At 32.0% G+C, this 9,957-nt stretch overlaps 1 long non-coding RNA gene across 1 annotated transcript; it reads right to left on the bottom strand.

The window, feature by feature from the left end:
• Nucleotides 1-6,629: 6,629 nt before the first annotated feature.
• On the bottom strand, nt 6,630-9,592 carry LOC105333610 (uncharacterized). Its single transcript, XR_004602421.2, has 3 exons — nt 9,403-9,592; nt 7,688-7,994; nt 6,630-6,914 (listed from the first exon to the last, which is right to left on the bottom strand). It is a non-coding gene; the product is annotated as an uncharacterized lncRNA (long non-coding RNA).
• Nucleotides 9,593-9,957: the final 365 nt, after the last annotated feature.

Below are 9,957 nucleotides of genomic sequence, written 5' to 3'. Positions count from 1 at the left end.
AACAAGGGCATGCTCTTCGTATGAACAGTTTCTAAGGTCAGGAAAGCTACTGACAAGTTGATAAAACAGGACTATCAACAGTCTCGTTTGAAGTTATCTTTTCGTGAGTTCTATGGTCAATACAACGACTTTGTCAGCAAATACAATCTTCCACTGGGTCTCATACTGACTGACGTTTTTCATACTTATTGTTAGATCATAATCAATAACCTAATGGTCAACGGACTTTTCCTTTTTTCCCGATTACGACAAAGAGCACACGGCGGTTGCGAAGGGTCAGCAGAGGATGCTTACTCCTCCTAGGCACCTGATCCTACCTCTATCTTTTTAGAGGCCCATGTTACTCTGCTATGAATTTGTATTTCGTTTTATGGATATTTGAGATGGCTGACAGTTTGTTATTGTCATTTTTCATTGGGTACAAAAGATTTAAAATTACATTAGACTCTGACCCATGCATGCGCAAGTTGACTTTGCATATTTTTATAATAATTGTATCGGGCATTTACGAAATAGATGCATTGGGACACCGTATTGTTGACATTTACATAACCAAGCTTTAAGCATACAATAATGCTATTAATTTCACTACACTGTGCTGAGTTTGAATAATCTAACTGTATCTCGGGACAGACCTACACCACAGTTAAAATGCCTCTCTATAAACCCGTAATGTAGCAGAATATTGCATTCTCGCTCCGAAACGATTTTGGAGTGAATAAATGAAACTGCATTAAAAATAACATTCAAATTATTTATTAAAACATTTTAGGCTGTTAATACATAGCTTTCATTTCAAAATGTAATTCATATTATTGAAGAATTCAATACTTTTTCACCAATGTGTTTTACTTGCTTCAAATTGAAGCCATGTTGACATTCAGATCTCTCGGGATTTTTATAAGTAAATTAAATGTGTTAGAGTTATCTGCCGTATTTTCTTTTATGAACAGAATACATAGCAAATTTCCAATGAAAATTTAAACGTATTTGTATAATCGTTTCTGAGTTCATCCATGCAAATGTGATATTATGGAAACATAAACTTAAAAGCCTCCCTAGATTTAGCGCGAACGCAATTTGCATGCGCAAGATTGTAAAATAAAAAAAATCCAGATGATTTTCGGAATTTTTTTAGCAATTTTCTTTGATTATTAATTAGCAAAAATTGTTTGAGAAAAATTAAAAAGGAATCGGTAATTTTCAAGCTGTTTTAATGATGTTTAAAATATATAAAACAATAGAAAATACTTCTACGATTTATCAGTGTTAAAGGCCAAAAATTACAGTCTATTATCTTAATCTAATAGTATAGTTACATTGATTTACACCTTTTCCTGTTAACAGGTTTCAATTTCTATAAATAAACAGTTAAACCATATCTTGAAATTACTACAAGGGTTGATCCAAAAGTAATGTCACACTATGCACCACGCTTCTAATTGGCGCTATATTGTATAAAATGATACATCAAAATTTTCCCTATCAAAAATTAAATTCGAATTAAATTTTTATGAAATTTTGTTGAACACTTTACAAGATATTGATGTTTAAAGCATGATAAATACGTGACATCGCTGCGTCATGAATTTACGTTTTTTTAAGGTTTATGTATATATGAATAAATTACATGCATCAAAATCTAAAATGCCAAAAACAACACAATATTTCAAAACAGATATCTTATTACTTATCGTTTGTTGTTTTGAAAAAATTGGGACAGTTACTGTCCATTTCGGATATCTACCCAATGCCTTTTGTCTCTAGATCAAGGGATATAATGGCTAGAAACGCAAATAGTGATACGATGCTTTTTTTGCTTCGATGGATAGAAATCACTAGAAATGTACTGGAATTGATATATCAACCTAAAATTGAGAATGAGTGAACAGGGTGGTTCCAATACCTGATAAAAGCATATGTCTTGTTAATAAATAAATTAGATAGATAGAAGACATACGCTCTTAAGGAAAATTAAATCTGGGTTCTTACGTCAGTGGCAATATCATAAAGCTACGTTCATGACTTCTTGAAGATACCTTGACAAGCTGATAGCACATTGAATAATCCAATATACTACTTCATCGATTACAAAAAGATTAATTAGTTATATATTAATTAGTTATATAATAGACTTTATAAATAAAAATTATCAAAAAATGTAAAATAGTACTAAATTACGAAATTCTACCAGAACCTCAAAGATCTAGAAATGACGTCGCTAGCGTGCGGCGACTATCGTTACCTCATGTTCTACAAAATATATTATCTTCAGAAATAATAATCACAATGCATTAACATTTTCAGGTGAATTGAATTGAATTAGGTAGATATTTGAAAGCACGATTTGTTGCCACTTCACGCGGTTTTTCCACGATTATATCACATCTTTGAGATTACTTTTGGATTAACCTTTGAACAATGACATCTTATGTAATTGCAAAGTCCCCTCTCTCTTGAAATTGAAAAATAATAATAGGCATACTCTGGTTATTTTTTTACCAGTATCTCACCATTTTAAATTATTCTTTTTCAGCTTATTTCAGTTTTTTCCTTGTTAAAAAACGCATACCAATTGTCTTTTTATGTATAAACTGGATGAAAGGCATTTCGTTAGAGACGTTGACGACATAAATATGAACTTATCCTTTAAATGTTAACTTTACATTTTTTGTAATTTTTGGGTAAACTAGCAATTGTTTCTGTTTAAAATTTTAGAGTTATATTTGATGTACTTTTAAAGAATAAAATACCAAATTAATCCGAAATGAATGAATCCAAACTTTTTAGAATTATGTTATCAGTGTAAAAACTGAACGCTCTTCTATTTGTTGGTTTTGTTCACTATAATTTACTAAAACTTCTTTAAATCATCATAAGCGAGATGATCTATTACATCATAGGTGAGATGATCTATTTCATGGGGTTGACTCTACTCGACTGGTGACGTTTATCTCTTTCCGTCTCTCTCAGGTCTTTATATAATGGTCCCACTTTTACATACAAGATGTCTATACATGTACAAGTAGTAGAGATTCATAGATCAATGACAGATCGTAGCTCTAGCAAGATCTATCGCGACCTCTCCTGACCTTATATATTATATATTTGTGAATCATCTCTCGTACTATAGAATGGAAGTTCAATAGAATTAAGATTTCAGTGTTCGAGTTCCTGTCTTTCAGACATTCTTATTGTTAACTAGAAGACAGATAGTAGGTGTATTAGTCATAGTTGTTGCCTGTCTCGTCAAAAATTTTGTTTTTAGCTCACCTGAACCAACACCAACACCCGTTGTCCGTCGTCCGTCCATCCGTCCGTCTGTAAACTTTTCACATTTTCGACTTCTTCTCAAAAACCACTGGGCCAAATTAAACCAAATTTGGTACAAAGCATCCTTATGGAAAGGGGATTATAAATCGTTAAAATAAAGGACACAGCCCTTTTCCAAAGGGAGATAATTGCGAAACATTGAGTATAGGGTGCCTGTCCTTAAAAATCTTCTTCTCTAGAACCACTGCACCACAAATGCCAATTTTTTTTACACATAAGCTTGTATATATAGTGAAGCTTCTAAATTGTAAAAATCGTGACCCTCGGACCAAAACTGGGGCCCCAGGCGGGGTTCAAAATTTGACATAGAAATACATAGGAAAAATGTTTTAAAAATCTTCTTCTCAAGAACCAATGCACTAGAAATGCCAATATTAACACAAAAGCGTGTATATATAGTGAAAATTTAAAATTGTAAAAATCGTAACCCCTGGGCTCAAATTGGGGCCCCAGGCGGGGTTCAAAGTTTAACATAGAAATACATAGGAAACGTTTACATGACTTTTGTTCCATTTATTCATCTAAATTCTGCACCAAAAAACCCAACTGTGTCTCCCTGATTATTGACAACTCATTGCTTAAATATACATGTATAAGGTTGTTAAATCAAGAAATAAAGGATGAATACGATAGGGTGCAAAAATTCACTTAATATTATTTTAGTTTATCGATTACATTTTATTTGGATACCGTGCCCGTAAAAAATAAAAATTAATATTTAATTTATTTTTTTTTTTTGTTATCGGGTACGGTCTCCAAAATAAATATAAGCGATAAATTTATCTTGTGATTTTGTTGCAATATTGCAGCTAGTTTAGTTGAGCATTATAGATACGGCAGATCAACGCACGTGGTGTGGATTTATTTGTAAACAACCTTACCATAGATAATCTTTTCACACGGGAATTAAATTTTTTTTTAAAAGTGTGTTTTATTATAATTAGGGAAAGACTGTTAATGTGTTACCCTCGTTTACAAATGATGAACCCGTAAAATTTGTTCAAAGAGTGTTTAAATCAAAAAGAATTTCTTCGATTTTTGTAACCATGATGAGTTATGATTCATTGTATTACAAATGCATCACTATGTATTTTATTAGGAAATATACTGAGTATACAATCACATGGTTATCTTCAAATTGCATATAAAAATATAGTTGCATATTGTGGTATTTATGGACTTATTGTACGTACGACCTAACTCAGACAGCGCGTGGACGGATCTCTGCAGGCTCCATGGTCGACATATATGGACAGATGTGTCTCGGTGCATGGCGAGGGCTATTGTGAACTCTTGTTGATGAACCCATGTTTAATGTGTATTTTTATGTTGTCTGCTTGGCAATAATTACTATAATATGTACGAAGCTAGTTACACAAAATATTTTTGTTCTGATATTATTTGATATACGACTTTTGGTACAGAAATTTAAATTAATGAAACCCATCTCGAGGCCTTTCTGGGGGTTCCGGCCTATGATATGTATAGTGAAAACTCTAAATTGTTTAAATCGTGACCCTCGGACCAAAACTGGGGCCACAGGCGGGGTTCAAAGTTTAACATAGAACTACATAGGAAAAATGTTTAAAAATTTTCTTCTCAAGAGCTACAGCACCAAAAATGCCTATATTTACACAAAAGATTGTATATAAAGTGAAGATTCTAAATTGTAAAAATCGTGACCCCCGAACAAAAAGTGGGGCCCTAGGAAGGGTTTAAATTTTGAAATATATCGGAAAATGTTTTAAAATCTTCTTCTCAAGAACTTTAATGAAACAGTTTGGGATATTACTATATATACATGTACATCTTTAAATAATGTATCACTATGTAGATTGTAATTTGTAAAAATTGTGATCCCCGGACAAATAATGGGGCACCAAGAGGGGTTCAAAATTTAAATATTTAAAGAATATAAAGGAAACGTTTAAAAATGTTCTTCTCAAAAACTACAATGTTATAGTTTGTGGAATTACTATGCATGCATCCCTGGCTTGTGAAGATTCTTAATTGGTAAAATTGTGAGCCCTCGACCGATACTGGGGCCCTTAAGAGGGGGTCAAAGTTTATTATAGAAATATAAAGGTAACATGTTAAAAAATCTTCTTCTTAAGAATTACAATGCTTCAATTTGTGAGATTACTATCATGCATACAACCTTGTATAATGTAGGTTTGATAGTTTTAAAATAGTGACCCCTGGACTAATACATGTACTGGGGACCCATACTGGGTTAAAAGTTAAATGTAGAAGGGTTTATGGAAAATGTTTTAAAATCTTCTTCTCCAGAACTACAATGCTTCAATTTGTCAGAAAACTACGTAAGCATCCTCAAATAGTGTAGATTCGAAATTATAAAAGCCGTGACCCTCAATCTGATACTGGGCTCCAAGAGGTGTTCAAAGTTTAGCATAGAAATATAGAGGAAAAATGTTAAAAAATCTTTTTCTAGGGACCTATAATGCTTCAGCTTGTGAGATCACTATGCAAGCTTCCTTAAATAATGTAGATTCCAAATAAATAAAGCTTTGGCACTGGACTAATACTGGGGCCCCAAGAGGGGTTCAAAGTTGAACATAGAAAGATATATTGAAAAGGTTTTTAAAAAGTTTTTCTCGAGAACTATAATGCTACAGTTTCTGAGAATACTATGCAAGGATCCTTAAATTATGTAAACTCTAATGTAGTGGAACCAAGAGTTATCTTTCTTGATGTTGTTCTGTACAGTCTGAGAGTTATTCCTCTTGATGTGGAACGCTTCTATGATCAGTTTTTCAGGCTGTGTACGTGCGATCCCGCCGCAGTGCTACACATTTTCATTCCTATGTTACTATTTTTGTTGTTAAAGCCAACTATAAACCTTGGACCAATACCGGGGCCCCAGAAAGGTGTTCAATGTTTAAAATAGAAAAAGCATATGCTACAAAATAGAATGTTACAAGGAACTGCTGTTCATGTGAGCGATATGGTCCATGGGCCTCTTGTTAAATTAATGAAAACAACCATTTAATTTAAACGATATTTGATTATGAATCACATAAACGGATGAGATAACACGGATTGCCTATTAAAAATATTATTTATAGAAAATATCAATTGCGTGTACAACAAATTAAGAGAAAGTTTTCATTTCCTTTAGGGTGATATATAATTTTAATACTGTGATTATACTTCATAAAATTGTAACATTTAGAGATACTCGCCATATGAAGTTTTATTTCATATTCTTTTTGCTAAAGTGTCCATATACTTGCATGATAAAACTTTAAAAAAAAAACCATAATGCCGAATACAAGTTGCAATGTCAAATAAATTTAATTGGATATCCCCTAATATCAAAACAACTGTGCTCTAGACAGTGAGCAGTATCTGTACTCTTATGTTGAACATATATCAGAACAATGGTATTTTGGTGACGTTTTATTATGAACCAAAGGTAATGTAAAAACACAATTAGATCAAGCACTCTAATAGATGAAAATGAAGCATGTCCCTGATGATAAATAGGACAAGGTTAAGCTTTCATCGAATCACTGCTGAAACTTTTTGTTCTCTTGATGCACTCATGTTCAACGGACAAACTGTAAAGAAAAACGGGAAAACAATTGAGCATTTTACAATTAAAGTCTACATCTTACAGATTTTTTTTTAAACAAGTTTGATTTATGTACAATTACGATTAACTTGTCAAGCAGATTAAATAGATAAGATTGTGAAAGCTTATAAAAGAATTTAAAAACCTTCTCGCAATGAAGATTGACTCTTAAACATGAATGCATTCAATGTGTGTATTGTTACACAACTAATTGAGGATATACAATGTATAAGGTTCAACAAATTTTCATTTTCTAAAGTTTCTATATATTTTTCCACCATATTTTTTAAATCAATCGCTGAGAATTGTTTGAATTTATCAATACAATGAAGCTTTTCATATTTTGTTCCGCAGAACTCTTACGAAATATTTCTATAAGCGATGATTTAATTGGTTTAATCTAAATGGATGTTCCTTTATCGCAATAGCTCCATTTTTTTGGGTTGGAGGTTGGGGGCACATGTGAGATTTCTATGATAAACTAGACAGTATTATCAATGATGTAGCTACATTAGCTACTAGATATCAAGCAATATGCGATACTTTCAGATAGAAACTAAAATCATACTTGTATATAGCAGTCATTTTATCCTTCATTTAAATATCATTAATCGATCGTTTTAACAGATAATATATTAATATTATTTGTAATTTTAATTTTTTTCATGTGGTGCTTGCAAACATTTGAATTATTAGAACAATATAGCCAATGTATTTGAGGTAAAAATGCAATACTCTTTATCAGAGGTATTTACTTACGAGAAAACGGGGTTCTGATGGTACGCTACTAACACCCATAAAAATTACAAAATGGTCGTTTATTTTGTGGAGGTCTCCTAAACTGTAATTGTTTAGATTTAGGAGCCGATTTTTCTGTAATTGTACGAATTCCAAGTAAACGTTTTCTCTGCGCAGGTTTCGTTCCGTGTCCAAAAAGACGCTTTTGTACGGTGCTTTCGCTGTCCTCTAGAGGTCCGTCTGGCAGCCAATCGTGGGACTCGGTGTCTTTCTTGTCATCAGTGAGTTGATCTAACTCGTTGAGTAAGTCCACATCTTCCTGAAGGATCTAGATAAAATAAAAACAATTATTTCTTACATATCTTTGATTACAGCAACACTAAGCTTTATTTATGTGCCTGAACTTTATAGTCTATAATGACGTAAACGTACAATTTTATTATGTCGAGAACCAAAATTAACTTTTTAAGAGATTGGTTTTCCTATCAATTAAAGTCTTGTACGTTTTTTTTAAATATAATCCTACTTTGAATAATAAAAGAGAATATATTCATTTAAATCGAGTATTCACTATAGACTAGGCAAAATGCTTCTTTTTTAAGGTATGGTAATATATATGATGGTTCTAAAGACCTTGGGAAGATATATAATCTCTCTGGTGCTAGCTGCTAATTTTAAAATCACGTTGTACTGGGACGGATTCTATAGGTTTTGTACTCCTTGAAAAAGCATATTTCATGTTTAGAAATCAGGTTCCAGATTTGGAACTATTACAATTCAAAAAGGAACCCTAGAAATTAATATCCCACACTAACTCTTACAATTTAATTTAAGCAAAATGTACAACTGTAATCAAATGAGCTTTCTTGATTTTCTTAATCTCGAAACCAGATGTTTTCTAGCTAAAATCCTTAAAAAATGTAGACGGCACAAAGGCATCAAAACGAGAAAATTGACTGTTTTCTTCTCATTTCCTAAAAAGAACATGTTAACGTTTTAAGGAATAACAATTGAGTGTTCAATGATCAATGACTTTCATGATTGAAAAAAAAAATCATGCAGCAAAAGTGTCATCGCGAAAAAGGTAAGGTCACAAATAAATATCGCATTCAATAGAAGCAACAAATATCAAAAGTTTTAGTATATAGTTATTGATTCTGGAAATCATTACAGAGATTGTTTTCTAAAATTACCCGAAAGTCAGACCATGATCGAAGAAACTGTGATTGAAATTAAAGGTTCTCTGGTGAGTATAATTATTTCATGCATGAAAAGATTAACTTTCAAACGTTTTAAAATTGGCAATTTTGAATTATTTTCCTTAAAAAATATGAAGTGTGGTATCTTATTTTTTCTGAAAAAAATTCTTGAAAAACAAAATCATAAAAAGGTGTATGTGATATGTTCAATCTAAACGTTCAAAAACAAATCGCGTGTACTGATAATCAAGAAATAATATATATATATATATATATATATATATATATATATATATATATATATATATATATATATATATATATATATATATATATATATATATATATAACATGTCCTTCAAATAAATTTGAATTTGACTTGTATACAGGTTCTGTTTTTCTAATTATCTTTTTTTGACTATACACAATCTTACACTTCAGCATTGGTTTACTCGGCGGGAAAGGGACAATTAATTTAACTTAACTTTGAGTAATTAGTTTGAGCAAAAGTTATAAACTAAATCCAAAAACCTTTACCTGTCTTAGAAGATTGGTGTTTACTTCAGGCTCATTCTGGCCGTAGGTATGGACTGCAAACGAACACAGAGCCACAAGGAGGCTAACAGTTACACCAGTAGTGTGGCCAAACATTCTTCAGATGACTTCAAGCTGCTTTTAAGGTTAAGTTCAAATTCTCTTCACGTTCTCGTCAAGTCCCCGTTTTGCTAGAGACGGTTCAGGTTAGCGTCCTTTATACCGGTTAGAGTGATGTACTATATGATGTCATTGGATTTATAAAAATTTATAAGCGCACTGCCTCCGTAATAAAATTAATTAATTATTGATGAATTTGTTCTTGTTAAATTTCTCTTGATATTACTAGCGAATGTGACTCGTATATCGTAAAATGTTTGGTTTTATTTGTCATACAGAATTAAACATGAAATGATGATACTGCACTCAGGTTTTCTAAAATGGAATACACATTACTTTGGGTGTGGAAGACTCCTACATGAGTACTCCATTGAGTGTGTCCCTTCCAAAACCTCTGACTTTAGTGCCAAGTTTTTGCACAACACGACGTGACTTTTA

Source organism: Magallana gigas, chromosome 8, assembly GCF_963853765.1.
Source record: "Magallana gigas chromosome 8, xbMagGiga1.1, whole genome shotgun sequence".
Classification (NCBI taxonomy): domain Eukaryota; kingdom Metazoa; phylum Mollusca; class Bivalvia; order Ostreida; family Ostreidae; genus Magallana; species Magallana gigas.
This window is presented reverse-complemented; position numbering and strand designations above follow the sequence as displayed.